Source organism: Sminthopsis crassicaudata, chromosome 5 (assembly GCF_048593235.1).
Source record: "Sminthopsis crassicaudata isolate SCR6 chromosome 5, ASM4859323v1, whole genome shotgun sequence".
Taxonomy (NCBI): Eukaryota; Metazoa; Chordata; class Mammalia; order Dasyuromorphia; family Dasyuridae; genus Sminthopsis; species Sminthopsis crassicaudata.
This window is the reverse complement of record NC_133621.1, coordinates 115,890,703-115,908,479: the sequence shown is the minus strand read 5'-3', so window position 1 is coordinate 115,908,479 and position 17,777 is coordinate 115,890,703. Positions and strand designations below refer to the sequence as shown.

General features: G+C 34.7%; 1 protein-coding gene across 3 annotated transcripts in view; it reads right to left on the bottom strand.

Annotated features, from left to right (window-relative positions):
- GRM8 (glutamate metabotropic receptor 8) overlaps positions 1–17,777 on the bottom strand; it is a 953,266-nt gene that overhangs the window by 915,608 nt on the left and 19,881 nt on the right. The window lies entirely within an intron of this gene.

Here is a 17,777-nt window from a genome sequence, read left to right as displayed (position 1 = left end):
ATCTCATGCTAATGCTCCTAGATTGCCTGCATTGCAAGACTCTCCAAATTCCACTGATTGCAATTTTTAAAAAATATATGTACCCATTATATCATTGCTGGGTAGTTAGAAGTATTTCCAGTGTGCTATCAGTCTTTTCTTAGGTAAACTAGCTTTTATTGTGTCAGTCCATAATACTTAAACTTTCCATCAACAACATGGTTATAACTGAAGCTAACCATTTTCTAAAGAAATCCAGGTTATCTATTACCATGGAAACATAAGTTCTAAAAGCTCTTTTTATCTAATAGGAAAAACCAAAAGGAACACCAAAAAATATAAAATGTTATACTCCCTTACTTCACCTTTTAGAGTCTCTCTCTTCTTTAAAGTTATAAACTAAGCACCATCCTCTACAGGAAGTTTTTCTTGATTCTTGTCACCAACACAATTTCTAGTGCTTCCCCCCCAAAAAATGATTTTTTATTCAGGAATATGCTGGTAAATATTTAACAACCAGATCTCCAGAAAAAAGTATGCATGACAAAACACACTGAATTATTAACTGAATTATTAACATCTCCATTTCTTTCCTTAGTCTAGACAAGCATGGTTTGTTTATAAATAAATATAAATAAATAAATCCGGCCCTGATTTGGAGGGTTTCCTGATTTCCATGATATAAATAATGTTTACACTGAAAATTTAGTAATACACACTCCAGACACTTAAGAGTTGGCTCCAGTATATCCCTGCTTGTATTTTATTTAGTATTATTTGTTAACTTTATGTAATATACATTTGTGTATGTGACTAGCAGTTCAAAGCCTATTTGCATAAGACTCTCTTCATTGACATAAATGGATTACTCAATTCTCAAGACTAGCTGAAGGAGGAATGTTTGCGAGCTTGCAAGTAAAGAGATGCTACTCTTCTGATTTCCAGCTATAAGAGAAGACATTTGGTTCAAGATTCTTTTTAAGGAAAAAAAAATTCTCTTTAGAGAGAGGTCCCTGAAGAGATAGATAAAAACTTTGGAAAAAGCCAACATGTAGAAGAGCTTGGGCTTTGATCATATCTCTATCTTCCAGGAGTCTTTTCTCAGGTCAGGGATTTCTACCTGAAGACAATCTGGAATCAAACACTTTCTCTCTCCAAGTTGGAATCAAGAAGACCAGGAGCCCACATCTCCCAAGCTCCGCCAACTCTACCTAAGCAGAGAGAAGCAAGTAATCAATCTCTACCAAGGAAGAGAATCCTATTCCATTTGCATAAGATTTTGTATAATATGCATACTTCTTTTCCCTATAAGAAAATTAGGCAGATTTGTACAATTCTTTGTACTTATATACCACTAGGCTTGCCATGGATTCATTAATTTGCAAAATAAAGTTATAAGTAATTTTTAAAAAAACTCATCAGTTAGTATAAATAAAAATAATAAAAGAAAGGAAATACAAATAAAATAAAAAATTTTAAGTTATTCTATTGCATTCAACAAATATTTGTTAGGTGCCTACTTATTACATATAAGGCATTCTTTTTTTTTTCCCTGAGACAATTGGGGTTAAGAGACTTGCCTAGGGTCACACAGCTAAGAAGGATTAAGTGTATGTGTGTCTTGAGCTTAGCCCAGTGCCTAGCATGTAGCAGGCAAGTAATAAATGTTTATTAATTGATTGATTAAAGTGGGTAGGTAAGGTAATCTATTATCTCCATTTAATAGATGGGGGAACTGAGTTTCAGAGATGTCAAGTTAATCCAAGTCTCCCAGTCTATCTCCTGTGCCACTTTAACAAAGTCTCTACTTCTTCCACACTTCCATTGTGAAATTACTTCTCCATGATTTATTAAACATCTACTGTATGCAGTGTTCTGTGTTAATCACTGGAAAAGATAAATTTGATTAAAATAGGCCCTCCCTATCAGTGTGTAAGGAGAAATGAATCAAACTGATACTACACGATAATATATGATAATTGCATTAGAAATCTGCAGAACAAAACACTCTTTGAAGTGTTTAAAGAAAGAAAGTCAATACCAATGGAAGGAATAAAGGAAGACTTCAGGAAGGAAGTGGTCTTTGAATTGAGTTTTTAAAGATGAGGAGAAATCCTGCTGGCAAAATGAAAGAGGCAAAATATTCCCGGTATATAAAATAAATATATGAAGGCTCAAAAGAATGACTCTAGCTTGGAGCACATGGAGGAAAGTAAGATAATATAGAGTTAAAATGAATGACCCCCGACCTCAAACTTTACAAAACATTTGATTTTGAAACTCTTTAATGTTGTTTTTATTTTGAATAACTGATATAACATTATTGTTTAGCATTATCAATATGTATTCTCTCCCCGCTTTTCATGAAAGCAAGGCAATTGTAAATATTGTATCTTCTTTAGCACTGAGTCTAGAGCTTTGTGCCCAGTATGGGGTAGGGAAGTAAGGGAATAAGCATTTATAAAGGACCTAGTATATGCCAGAAATTATACTTAAGTATTTTACAAATGTGATATCATATGACCCACACAACAATCCCAGGAGTTAGATTTCCATTCCATATTGAGAAAAATGAGACAAAGATTAAATGATTTGCCTAGTGCACCACAGTTAGTGTCTTATGTTAGATTTGAACTACCGTCTTCCTGGAGGCAGTTGGGTAGCTGCCTGTGCGACACTGCACAAATCAACAAAGAAGGAAATGGCAAAGCATTCCATTATTTCTGCTAAGAAAACCCCATTAGCAGTATTGGTGTGCTGTGGTTCATGGGATCATAAAGAATTGGACACAATAGAATAACAGTAATACCTTCCTGACCACAAGCCCAGCACTCTATCTACTTGTCTAGATAAATGTTGATAGAATCACTGAATGAATTAAATGAAAAAATATGTAAAAGGCGCAGTAATGGCAGATAGTAGAGGGCTTTAAATGAAAAGCAAATGAATTAAGAAAAAAGCAAAACAAATAGGGAACTATTTGTTGAAGATTTTTAAGTAGAATTGGAGGGAGAGGGAAAAGGCAGGAAGTCCTGCTAGGCTATTGTAATGAATTCCAATAGAGTAATCTGAAGATAATCAGAAGATATGCACTAATATTTTTCCATTTTATCTAGCATTTAGAATTATATAATGTTAAAAATGGAAGGCCCTCTTAAAATGTACTTTGTGATACTATATGGGCTCTCATAACTGAAGGTGAGGGTCGTGAAATTATGATTTATTATCAGTAAATATTTGTTTTGTTTGCCTATTTAATACTTAAATACCTGGGATCACATAAAAATTTCTCAGACAAAAAGAAGTCACAAGTAGAAAAAGTTTAAGAAGCCCTGGCAAATCAACTATTTCATTTTATATCTCACCTCTGACAAAGGCTGAATGGGCAAGTCATTCGATCCCTCAAGCTCAGTTTTTTTTTTTTTTTAATCTATAAAATGAGGACTTTAAAAAATCCCACTGTTCTTTTCAAAGCTTAATTCACATACCATATACTTTTTACATAATCCTTTTCCTGATTTCCCTAGCTGCTAGTCCTTCCCCAAAGAAAAAATTCTTATTGTATTTTTAAACATGACATATACATGTTTATGTATTGTGTGTGTACATTTTGCCTCACCCATAGAATAAGAATAGTTTTATTTTTGTTTGAATCTCCAGAACTTAGCACACCTGATACAGAAAAGGCACTTAATAAATACTTGAAGGTTGATAGACAAAAAACTTCACAGATCTCAATAAGCAATATATGAGCTATTACTTTGCAAACAATAAATGTTTAAAAAATGTATGTTGGATTGAATTTTTTCATTAATGAGCCAACTGAAGCAAAGAATGATTGTGGCTGACTCTGAGTCACGTAAATAGTTGGTGGTAGAAGCAGCAGGGCTAGATGATTGATCATACATACTTCTTTCCTGCTGAAAATAGTGGGATTTAGTGTGGGAAAAGAGTAGATCAAACCACATTTATTTATTTTGAAGTTTTCAATGACTCTTCTACAGACTGGTTATTTTCACCACTTCCTGCCACTAACTACAGAAAAATATGCACTTCCTTAAAATATCTGGAATAACTCACAGTTTTACAATGGAAAATGTTCCCAATAATGTATACCTCAGTGATCATTTAGAATCCATACAAAACTATCACTCATAAACTCTCTTCCTTGGAACTATATTGGGGATAATTATAGGATTCCCTGTTAAGCCTATGCTGTAAACTTAGAATAACACAAAATCTTTCTAACATTTGTCTGAAGTCCTAGGACTTTATATGGGTAATGTTGACAATAGCTAATGTTACATCCAAGTTCACCAAAACATGTTGCTTTGAAGTTCATATTACTTGAAAATATTTTATTAATGAATCTGAATTTTCCATGGTTGCTCAATGATCTTATCATTAAACAGGGAAGGTTTGATTTAATTTAATTCAAGATGACATAAGTCTAATTGGAGTTATCCCAAAGAGGGCTCAGTGACAAGCATGGTAAAGACTTTAGAAACCACATCACATAAGCAATTGTGGAAGAAATAATAGATGTTTATCCTAGAATAGAGAAGACGTGATATGGCAAGGGTTGAGAATAGACACAAAAGAATTCTCTTTGGATGTTCAAAAGAGAAGGATTACATTTATTTTCTGTAGCTCCATAGGGCAGAATGAGAACCAGCAGTTTTGCAGGGGTTCTCAAACTACGGCCCGCGGGCCACATGCAGTCCACTGAGGACTTTATGTGGCCCGCTGCCACGTTATAGCAAATGGGCTGAGGGGCGGAGACAGTGTGAGTTTTTGTTTTTACTATAGTCCAGCCCTCTCACAGTCTGAGGGACAGTGAACTGGCCCCCTATTTATTTAAAAAGTTTGAGGTCTACTGATGTTAGAGCCTACAGGAATGATTTCAGCTTTGTCTCTTGAAAAACCTCCTCACCGTTTGAACTTCCCAAAAATCCCATAGACTGATTCACAAAATAATAAGTTGTCCTTCTTAACAATGGTACAGCTAAAGGCTAAATAACTATCTGTTGAGTGCTATAGAAGGAATTCCGGCATTAAGACAGGAGATTGGAAATAATCTCCAAAGTCCTCTTCACTGCTAAAATTCACAAAGAAAAGAATTTAAGAGCTGGAAAAGACCCTCAGTGGCTCCAAGAAGCTTTTGTATACACAGTGACCATACTCTGGTAAAAAAAAAAAAAAAAAATCTCAGCAGATGATCTAAATCAGGCTGAAGATAACTGATAACAAACCCATCAGTGAGTTAGGGGGATGTCTACCTCAAGCAGGTGAAGACTTTCCCCTGCTGAATGGGTGGATGAGAACAATTTGTTCCAATGGTTTTGAAGGCAGCTGAAACAGGCACTGGGGATCCCTTAGAGCTTAATCAGACATGGAAGATATCAAAATCATTCACTGCATTCCAAATCATCTCCAGTCATCTTGACTTTTGTTTGACCATTGGATTTCAATGACTCTGGAAGAGAAAATGACGCTGACAACTTTTGTGCAAGTCTGTCTCCTTCGATTCCAATTCAAGTCAAGACGTCACTCTTGATGTCATTGATCCCCTTTGGAAACGAAGGATGAGCAATTCCAATCCAGACCTGAAGAAGAATCCCCAATGTGATTGCTGAGAAATAGTCAGATAGCGTCTGCTTAAAATCTTCCCATATGGGAAAGCCACTTCCTCCATAGACAGCCCACTAAATTTTTAATAGTTCTATTGTTAAAATTCAAAGACCCTAAGCATTCAGGATGCCTAAGGGAAATTGTCTGTGTTTTAAAATCTTGAGTTATTTTTGTGCAAACATTCCTAGAAAATGATTCATCTCGAATGTGCCCATTACTAGATGTGATTAGTCTCATGTGAGGACAGTGAAATGACTATCTTGCCATTTAGTTCTGCCAAGTTATGTTTTAAACAAGCACAGAATTGAGTTTTCTAGGGGTTTTCACAAACACCATTTCCTAATAGGCTATAGGTTCTTTAGTGCTAATACTTAATATCTGGCAATTAGTATCACACATCACTTCCCTCGTTTATTTCCTCTAAAATCCCAGAATCATACATACTACTTCAATGTAGTAAAACATTAAAATCGCTAGTTTGAGCATGTTAACATCCAAAAATGAAAAATAAATAAGATTTTTAAATAGTGTTTACTTACAAGACCTATCTACAATTTGTAGCATTTGTATTATTAGCTTAATATCCAAATTTATATATTTATTTTGCTATGCATAAATGCTATGACATTAATAAGTGTAGGCCAAAATTTGATTGCAAATCATGTCATTATGATTGCAAATATGGATTTTGGTTTTATGTCCCCATAATTCCAAGGAGCATACTGAGGGCAAATATAAGCCTGATGCTAAAAATCCCAATTCCCTACACATGATATATCCATATTGATTCACATTCATACCTTCATACCTTACACTACTCCCAGTATGACATTGGCTTGGATTAGTACGGAAGTGACAGATGGGATAGTCAGAGAAGGAGTGATATTGGGATATTTTATTTTGATGAGAGAAGGAACCAATGGGAAAAATATTCTCTACTTAATCTATTTTATTTTCAATTGGGTGTTACCTGTAAATATCAGTTTAAACACCAACAGAAAATACTAGCTGTTTTGACAGCATGAAAATAAATAGAATCAAAGTGGGAGGAAGGAAGGGAGGGAGGGAGAGAAAGAGAGAGTCAGAGAGTCAGAGAGAGACAGAGTCATAGAAACAGAGATAGAGACAGAGGCACAGAGAGATGTAAAGAGAAAGAGATCATTACTATTATTCTTTGCACAAGCAAGAAAAAATAAGACAGGAAATAAAATTCCATTCAAATGATCTCAATATGCTGCAATATCTCTTCTTCACACGGACTTGCCATTCAAATCAGAGGCATTTATTTACAAAAGGGAAACATTAAAAGGAAGTATTCATGATCATAAATACATTTACTAATTTTGAATACCTAATCTATGTATTTATAGTCAATTTATAAAAGTCACTATTTATTAATAAAAATAACATATTTACAAAAGAGCTTAAGAATTTTAAAGTCCTTTATTATCTGGCCTCAGACACTTCCTAGTTATATGAATTTGGGCAAATAACTGCTCATTTTGCTTTAGTTTTTCATCTGTAAAATGAGCTGGAGAAAGAAATGGCATACCATTCCAGTATCTTTGCCAAGAAACCCCCAAATGGGATCACAAAGAGTCAGAAATGACTAAAAATTACTAAACAAGACTCATCTTCATGAGTTTTTCATGAGTTCAAAGTTGGTTTCAGATACTAGCTGTATGACTCCACAAAGTCATTTAATTTCATTTGCCTCAATTCCCTTATCTGTAAATCAGCTGGAGAAAGAAAGATCAAATTACTCTAGTACCTCTGCCAAGAAAACCTCAAATAGAGTCAGACACAACTACAACTCAACAACAATATATATATATATATATATATATATACCCACACATTATATTATTTGATCTGCACAACCACCATTCAAAGTGCATACTAATAATATTATTAAGCCCATTTTGCAGATGATGAAAGATGTTAGGACCACTAAGGGGGGGGAGTAGACTTTTTTTAGCATTAGTAAATATGGAAGCTATTTCCAAAAAATATTTATTGTTGTCCCATTGAGATTTTTAAGTTTTTAACTAAACTATAGGATATATCATCCTAATGATCTAGTGATTTAAATTTAGGACAGTTATACTGCCATCCTTTTTAAGAAGAAAGTATACATAAATACCTCCCAAATCAATGATGTTCCTTAGGGCATAAAGTCAATAGAAAAAACTTGGAATCATTGTTTCAATCTCACTAATAAGACAATCTATTTCTTTCCATAAATAATCATATAATCCAGTACATTGAAACTTAATGGGGATAAATGTAAATTATATACTTGGGTTCAAACAACCAGCTTCAAAAGTGCAAGTCCTGACTACAGAGCCATTGTTGTTCAGCTGTGTTCAATTCTTTGTGATCCCATTTGAAGTTTTCTTGGCAGATACTGGATTTCCTTCTCCAGCTCATTTTATAGATGAAGAAACTGAGGCAGAGTGAAGTGACTTGTCCAGGACCACACAACTGGGAGAGTATATTGAACTCATGAAGATGAATATTCCTTAACTTGATATCAGGCATTCTATGCACTGTACCACCTAGCTGTCCTAAAGTAGCCCTTCATCTTAAAATATAGCGATCCAGGAGAGGATTGGTTAAAATGCTGCAAGTTCAATATGAATTAACAGTGGGTAAGGGTATCAAAGAAAAGTGATGCAATTCTAGGATTTCAATGGGAGGCATTATGTAAGATAATAACAAGTTCTACTTGGCTTTAATCAGACAACATATGGAGTATTAGCTTCAGTTCTGAGCACCACAGTGCCTAATGTTTAGAAACAGTATCATGGCAAAGAGTATCAAAAAAGGGATAAGAAGGATAGTGAAGGGCAATAAGATCATGCTGTGTGAGGACTGGCTGAAGGAACTGGGGATATTTAGCCCAGAGAAAACTTAGCAGGCACATGATTGTTGTCTTCAGGTATCTAAAAAGCTATAAAATGGATGAGTAATATGATCCATTCTCTTCAGAACTAGAAGGAAGGTCTATAAAATGTCTGGAAGTTTTCTGAGACAAACATTTAGGTTTATGTGAGGAAAACATTTTTAATGATTAAAGCTGTACAAAATTGGTATGAGCTACCCTGTAGCTATCCAGAAAGTAGATTGCTTCTTAGGGAATTTTCAAATAAGAGATAGATGACTATGTGTTGATTTTGATTTAGGGGGGAATAAGGACAAGATTTTCATTCAGGTATGAATTAGACTAAAAAGTTTCTGAGATCCTTTCCAACTCAAATTCTGTGAAGGCAATGCATGTATTAAAAATGATATGTAAGTACAGAGAGAGAAAAACAAGATTGACATACATTATTTTCACGCTTATTGAGCTCAGATCCTGCTAACAATGGATTCCCTATAAACAGTGTGGTTGCACAAAAAAAAGCACTGGATTGGGCTGGTCTCAGCTCTGCCAAGGCTAGCTGTGTGAGTCTGAGTCAGTCACAACTTCTATGGGTGTCAGTTCATCTCATCTACAAAATGAAATGGCTAGAATGTCCTAAGATCCCTTTTAGCTTCAAACTGCTCCACTTAAGAAACTTATCTCTTATATTTTGCTCCCTTCCTCAAATCCCCATTGGATGTCATCACTATCTACTTCTAACCCTGCCTGCCTACCAAGAGGCAATTCATCTTGTTCATGGAAGCTAATTAAATATTCCTTCATACCTCTTTTTGTGATCACAGGGTGCCTACTCCCTGATTTCTGTGCCCCACCACTATACACTAATTTTTAAAAATCCCACAGAAAGCAATGCAGTAGTAGAGAGATCGCCATAAAGAAGTGAATAATCTAGTCTCACTTTTATTCCTCAAGCTTTTGACTATTCCATTTTCTTGGAAAGCCCTCCTCTACTCTGCCCATTCCCATCATCCATTTAAGTCCTGCCCCAATTTCTTCACCTCATAATACTTCTTTCCATCTATTTCCTAAAATTTTATAGTATTTTGTAGAATGTAAAGCACTATATGAATGAGAACTACTATTCATCTCATTTTTTTTCTTTTTTTGGAGATTATTAGTGTACATAACATCCTCTTCTAATGTTGATCAGAACTTTCTCTTCAATTTGTGATCTTAGAGGATTGCATGCTAGCACTGAGAGATTGAGTGGTTTAATTTGGGTTACTCAACCAATAGGCAAAGAGGAAGGATGGGAAGCCAGGTCTTCCTATCTCTGAGGTCAGTTCTCAATCCACTACACCTTCTGCCCATGTCAGTTGTTCAAAATAATCATGATTCCATTGATTTCATTCATCTCCATCATCAAGACCAATGTCAAGCACATCTTTACATGTTAGTTAAAAGATGAACTTCATATCTTATTATAGCTAAAAACTGGTCATTACCTACTGGCCAAAATAGTGATGAGCTTCTCTATCTTAATAATATTCATCTTTGGATGACTTTCACATTCCATCATTGAACCTATACTTGAAGCATTTCCAGCTTGTCAGGACTTGTCAAATCTTGCATTCTTGTAGAATAGGTTTCCAGAATCAAGGACCAGAACTTTCATGTCAAAATGGGAAATTGGAGAAGGATTTAGGGGAGAGAGAAGGAATATTATCATTATTATTATATATATTTCTAGACAGTTCAATTTTCAATTCCTTCAAAAATCCTTAAGTTACCATTGCAGCCTTTAGTCGTTAATTTATTCTTTCTTCTAAATCTTCCTACAATCATATTCTATACTGGCATAGAGTATTGGATTTTGTGTTAGGAGATACCTGGGTTAGAATGCTATGTCTGACATTTGCTGTGTGACCAGAAGCAAAATATTTGCTCTCTCTCAGTTTGATATTCCTCATTTGTAAGTGAGTTTAAGAGCAGAGTATACTTCACAGATATCATAAAATAACAACTAATTGTTTACCTTCTAAACTGAATTGTTTACATTTTAAAACAATCCAAGTCTTTGGGGTAGGAAATTATTTGGATTATAATCTAATCTTTCACTTACATTATTTTTTTTGGTTGTCCAAGTAAATTTAACTAGACTTATAAAACTCCTCTGAATTGCATTAGCCTCTGAATTCCTATCGTTTGCATCATCAAAGCATAGGAACTCTGGTCATTTAATTGTTCACCATAGTAGCAGAGTCCTTCCTCAATCAAATATGTTTTTTGTCAACTTTGTATTTGAGTTTCTGCTTTTGTGCCAAAGTTTTCAATGTGAATTTCCACCATTAGCTGTATTTCAGCAAGATGTTGGAAAGTTACTTTCTCTCAACCATAATCTTTTATTTTGCACTCTATCCTGATGAAGAATTCAAAAATCTCTATGGAAAAACTTCAAAGAATTTCTTTAAGGGATGTCTCTTATTTCTAAGTGGAACCTCTGGAGAGCTCACATTTAATAGCTTAATAAGTAGTAGCCTTAAAATCTCAGACAAATCTAATCCCTAGGTCACTTGATCTTGGCCTTGGTTTTCCATCTGTAGAGTCAAAATGACATTATCTACCACACATGGGCTTGAGAGAAATAGCACAGGGGAGGATAACTCAATTCACAGGGATTCAGTGTGGTGCTAATGAAGCGAAATTCATTAGTTTGATATTCAGACTAATTAGTTTAGTTCTTGTACTTTTATTTGTAAATGTCCTGTACACTTACCATTTTCTATTTTTCATTACATTGAATTGTGCTTTTTTTTTTAAATCTCCCCTCACATTCTCTAGATTCTCTTCAGGAGCCTGGGAACAGGGAAGTAAAAAGGGATCATAAGGAAGATTATTGGATCTTAGATATCAAACTGAGTCCTTGGAAATTACCTAGTTCTTTGGTATCAATTTCAAACAAAAATGAGCTACATGTTGCCTTAGAAACCACAAATTAATATTCTCTATGTTTTATTGTATTTTATTATTTTTTTTCTAATTATAATCTGGTCTGTGGCATTCTGGCTGCATGTAGGCCCCTTGTTTGATATCTCCCTAATCAGACTGAGGAGAAGCTCAACCTGTGTATTTTTATTGCTTCCCAGTTTGTAAATAATTATTTCCACCAAGTAGTTGTTTCTAGGTGATGAAGGAGATGCACCATCAAGTATCCTCTAAAACAAATCCTCTAAATCTAGTAAGAAAAGAAGTCCATTTTTCTCTCCCTCTTTCCATCAATGGCACTGACTATCTGAACCTGTCAATCAACATTAGGCTATCTAGCCGTTGTTTGAAGTGGCTATTACAGTATGGCTGTCTAGTCTGGTGCCTACCAATAGCATAATAACCAATGACAGAGAACCCAGGGTAGACATTGGACTCATAGGCCTTTCCTCTAATTCAATATAAGGAGAAGGACCAAAGAAGCTATTTGGATAAGCAAAATGTCTACTTTTGCTCTGGGGAAAGGCAGGATAAAAATGGACTTAGAAGAAATTTAAGCTTAATCCAGTGGGATGGTACTAAAAATGACTTGATGCCCCCTAATCATTTTTGCTTATATTCTGAAAGAGGGAATTCTTAAGTATCAGCATTACTCAATCTCCTATATTTCAGAGAGGTACCAGAAAAGAGGAATTTATCTTTTGGCCATAAATCTTCATATCATGCAATTAGCAAAATGTCAGGGGCTTTTTTGAACTTTTTTTTTTGAAAATGTTGATTGGAAAGCCCAGAACTTAAACTCAAATTTTACAAAGCATTTTTGAAGTACGTACATACAAGAAATATTATACCTGACTCCAATTGTTCTTCCTTTTCTGGATTATTTTTTTTCTCTTTTAATTAAGAGCAAAGTTGACCCTCATCAACAAAATAACAATACAGTTCACTTTGAAAATTAACTGAACATTTTCATTCTAAAATAGTTCTTTAATCCTAACAAGTAACTCATATGCATGCCCCCCCCCAAAAAAGAAAAGACAACACACATAGAAAAAAAGTAAATAGAACAGTGTCAGGAAAAACTATTTTTCTCCATTTAACTTAACCTAGGCTACTAATTTTGCAGAGGTTGGAGATTAGTGTTAGATAGGCTAGTTCTGAAAGTGGTTAAATGGGTTTTTAAACCAAAATCTATTTGAAAATTACCAGATAATATTTCCAAATATAGATGTATGGTGGTTATAAATGACCCAAATTGATCTGCATATTTAACTAAATGAAATATACCTCAATATATTTCCCAGGAATTCTCAGCCTGCCCAGTTTTGTAGTATAACAAAGATATATTTTCTTTCAAAAAGCCTTACAATTGTGGCAACCCACTTCAACACAGTCAAACCTTTTTACACATTATTTATTGCATAGCTTCAGCTATATTAACTATAAGCTACGAAATGGTAAATCTGTCACATCGGGGCCCATCTAGTTAGATGGACAGATAAATGGTCCTAATCAATAAACTCAGCAGGAGTTAACATTTCATTTTAAATCTTATTTGATGGCAAATAGATAATGGAAAATTGAAAGGTAGAGCCTTTCAGTCAATCCAATGAATTCTTTTTAACTACAACATGCTAGAATTCAGTCATCCAAAGAGCTCCCATTCTCCTTGCATTTGAGATGAGGAACAAACCAATCCAAAAGAGGGGGTAGAAAGGAATGTTATTCAGTCAACAAGCATTAAGTGTCTACTATATACTGGGCACTGTGCTAAGTGTGAGACTTCAAAAAAAACATATTTCATACCTTCAAGGAACTCACAATCTGATGGTCAAGTATCAAGAACTGCCCCTCCCTCAAAACTGTCCCAATTACCAGAATTCCCACTCATGCAAAAAGGGTCTTACCTTATCTATAGAACTTGTACCCTGACAGTGACTAAAAGACAGTGGCTAAAATACAGAACCTGGATTTTAACATGTTTTTATCTACTTTCTCCCTGAGAGAGGATTGGAAAATGTCTTAGAATTGTTATTTTAATTTTACCTTCTATAATTATGCAAACCGTTTTTAAAAGAACATTTCTTCTGAGAAAGTGAGTTTGCTCATGAAAATCCTTGTATACAAGTACTGTGAATATATACACATACACACATATATAGTTTAAATACTTCTGACACTAACTAGCTATGTGATCATAGGCAAGCTGCTAAATGTCTCTGAGCCTCAGGCAACTGCATAGGACTTATCAGCTAAATTATAAATGGTTTGCTGTCTCCCATTCTGATGAAATCATATGCCCACTATTTTTTAACTTGGACCTGTGATTTTATCTGTATGGAGAATATGTGACATGTGTGCATGTTTATATATGCATAAAAGGCAACAAAATAATTAGCATTTATATAGCATCTGCTATGTTCCAGGCACTATACTAAGCACTTTACAAATATTATCTTATTTGCTCCTCACAACAATGCAGAGAGGTAGGTGTTATTATTATCCCCATTTTATAGTTGAAGAAACTGAGGCAAACAGGATAAGTTACTTGCCCAAGTTCATATAGCTAGAACAAGTCTAAGGGGAGATTTGAACTTGGGACTTCCTGACTCAATGCCCAATACTCTATCCATTGTGACATCCAATCTGTATACAAAAGCAAGAGAAGCTGGGATTCAAATGATGTGGCCTTGAGCAAATAACCACTCAGTGTCCCAGGAAATACTCTAAAATTTAAAATGACAAAAATGACAAAAGTTGCTGGTCTATATATAGAAAGGTCCACACTCAGATGAAATTATAAATCCAAGCCAAAGGCTGTATGATTTTATCCCAATGGCAATTCCCTCCATTGTTGCAGGTGGCAACTCTCCTGTGATTTGGGAATAAGTCCTAAGGAGTTGTCTGACAAGTCTCTGAAGGGGTATTTGAATCCAGAACAGGTATAGTGTAACAAATAAAGTGTTGTTCATGGATTCAAGAAGATTTGAGTTCAAACTTTGTCTTAGACATTTGTCAGCTTTGTCACCCTGAGCAAGTAATTTAACTCTCTTTCAGCCTCAATCTGTAAAATTGGGATAATAACATTTGAGAGAATATATGTAAAGTATCTTCAAACCTTAAACTGATACAGTTTGTCTTATATATGTATAAACTTTGGAATTGATTAGAGTTAAATGACCTGCACAGGATCACACAGTTAGTAAGTGTCTAATGGGCAAATTTGAACTCAGGTCCTCCTGACTCCAGGACTGGAGCTCTGTCTACTATACCACCTAGATGCCCTTATTTTTAGTTTCTCCAATTTAAAATTGGAGGTTGCAATGATTTTAGATTTGGGCTATTTTATAGGTTCCTTCTCAGCCAGCGAGGCTCTTGCCACCAAGGGTTGATTTCCAGTCATTTAAGAAGACTTAAGGCTGTAAGATTAAACTTGGCTTCAGACACACTACAGTTTTGCCCAGAAAGTCAAGGTACACAAAACACAAATGAGATTTTTAAACGTTCTGTCTGGATCATGGGCTTTTTTCTTTTGACTCTCCCCTGTTTGGATTCCTGTCCTTATTGACCATAATCACAGCAGCTGCTATAAAGATGTATTTTTAATTGTATGCCCTTTAGAAGTTATGTTCTATTATTAAATAATGCATATCTTAGAAGTAATAATAGCAGTAATGGTAACTTGAACATGCCTTCCAATGCAGGGTCACCCAAATTACCACTTTTACTCATTTTTACTATCTAAAATGGTTGAATAGACTGATTTAAGTAACAAGGCTTGTAAGATACACATTAGCTATGAATTGAAAACAATAAGAAGAGAAAGGAAGCTATGATTTGTCTTAGCTACCAGTAATTTGTCTTCTGAAACCATGACAGCTACCTCCTGATTTCCATTATGCAATGAGATTGCAAATAGCATTCCACTGCACTCTTAATCAATAGAGGGTCATAAGAGCCTCCTTTTGTCCCCACCCTTAGGAAAATACCTATTTGCCCATTTAATTGATAGAACCACACTTTCTGACAGAGGAAAGAGACATCTCTTTTCTTTTTAGGTATAATTATAGACTGTACTCAAATATGCTTGATAATAGTTTTTAAATCCCATGTAACTTTTCCAAAATATTATTATGAAGAACTGGTATTTAATTTCTGTATATATATACATATATATGAATATATATAAATACACACACACATATATATTTTTTTTAATCAATGAAAACATAGAATATAAATTTCTTGAGAACAGGGATCACTTCCCTTTTTTCTCTCTGAAAATCTAGTTTTTAGCACAGTGCTGATACCCAGAAGATGCTTAATAAATGCTTTGATTGATATATGTTGCTAGCCTATTTTGGAATGTAGTATTAGAATCAATAGTAAAAAACAGAAGATGAGATCGTCTCTAATAAACAGTACATTATAATTCTTTTACATGAGTACTTGTGAAAGGAAAAATATAACGAAGAAGAATGAAGGGAAAACCAGTCTGAATTTATTAAACTTCTGCACTTCAAAAGCATATTTCTTTTAAAATATTCCATTGCTTCCAAGCATACAGTAACTAAAATGTGTTACTAAGCAAAGCAAGCAACCTGCTTATACACATAAAAAATGATGATTTGTCATTAGCATATGAAGTGTTTGTATGTTCTTGGGTGCTTCTTAAGTACTTGAAAAAACTTTCCTCTCTTAAGAAAACTCAAGAAGTTTGACTTTTTCCCTGATATAACATTGATTTATCTAGCCAAAGTGAGTGCAAAGGTCAACTTCCAGCCTGTGCAAATGATCACAAATTCCAAATGAGGGACATTTGAATTAATGAGGTGTCACTGTAGTGTAATGCTTTTTGATGCCTTGGGATTAAAACTTCATCACATACTAAATCCTAGGGAGTGTTAAAACAAGGGTCCTAAGCTTTTCTCCTAAAGCGCAAATGGGCCTTCTTAAAGAGAGATTTCTATGGTCCTGGGCTCAGATTCAAGAAAGTGATCCCTCCAGGGCATATTGCATGCTAGTTAAGGAGAGTTAACTGCTGTTCCCTAGCCAAATGGAGTGACAAATGATGGTTAATTTTCTGGTGGATATATAAGGAATCTATTAATTTTGTGATGGATAACTAAGGAACTTGTCTATGCATTGTCACATAAAGTTGCTTTAAAGAAATTAATCAGAGGCTTGACTTGGATTCTAAAGTAGATTAGTAATCAGCATAAGGAGTTATAAAATACTAAACAAATATGTATTCTCTATTTGAGAAGTTCTCAAAGTAATTTATCATCTTAGTACTAAAGGTACTTGTATGTATTTTAAGTGTCAGTTATAGAATAGAAAATATATTGTGTTTGGGGCATGAATTCAGAAGTGACTGCTAGTCACCAGGGAAATCTCTATCTCAGCAATAGATTATCATATTGTACTTGGCCAATCAAGCCTGTGTTCCTGTAATGACTTAACTTCATATTAATATAAATTATAATGACAATGTACCCTCCCTTATATATGAAAATAATGCTAATGAGTTCTTGGCCAGAAGACACATATACTAAGTTTCCCCCTCCACTAGTTAAATCCTGCTACCTTTTGCCCCTCTTTTGACATTTGTGAAACAACTGACTGGGCTTAAAGATAGAGCCTGTGGCCATGAAATAGCAGGACTTCTTAACCTTTTTCCTCTTGTGACCCCTTTTCGCCTGAGAAACTCTTATATTACTCCAAGTATATAGATATATAACTGATAATAAATCATAATTTCATGACCCTCACATTCAGTTATGAGACTTCATATGGGGTCACAACCCAGTTTAAAAAGCTGGGGAATAAAGCAATATTGGCACTATTTACCAAGCCCATGTGTACGGTACTAGTTAAATCACTTCCCTTTTGTTCATCTATCAAAAGAAGACTAGAAAGGCATGTAAAGGCTAAATATGAAGGACTTTAAAAGTCAAACAGAAGATGTTATATATGACATGAGAAATGAGGAGTCTCTAGAGTTTATTGACAATGGGAATGACATAGTCAGTTCTGGACAATCAATTTGGTACTTAAATAGAGGATAGAGTAGAACAGAGAGAGACTTGAGGCAGAAAAGCACATCAGCCTTTTGTACATCTGGAAGAGAAGTGATGCAGGAGCAGTGTCAAAGAAGAGAAAAGAGAGTATGTGAGAGATATTAGGAAGACAGAATTCACAAAAACTGGCAATAGATTAGATATAAAGGTTATAACAGAGTGAGAAGTCATCGATGATACAGGACAGTTTACAGGACTGGGAAGATGATGGTGCCTTTGACAGTAATAAGAAATTT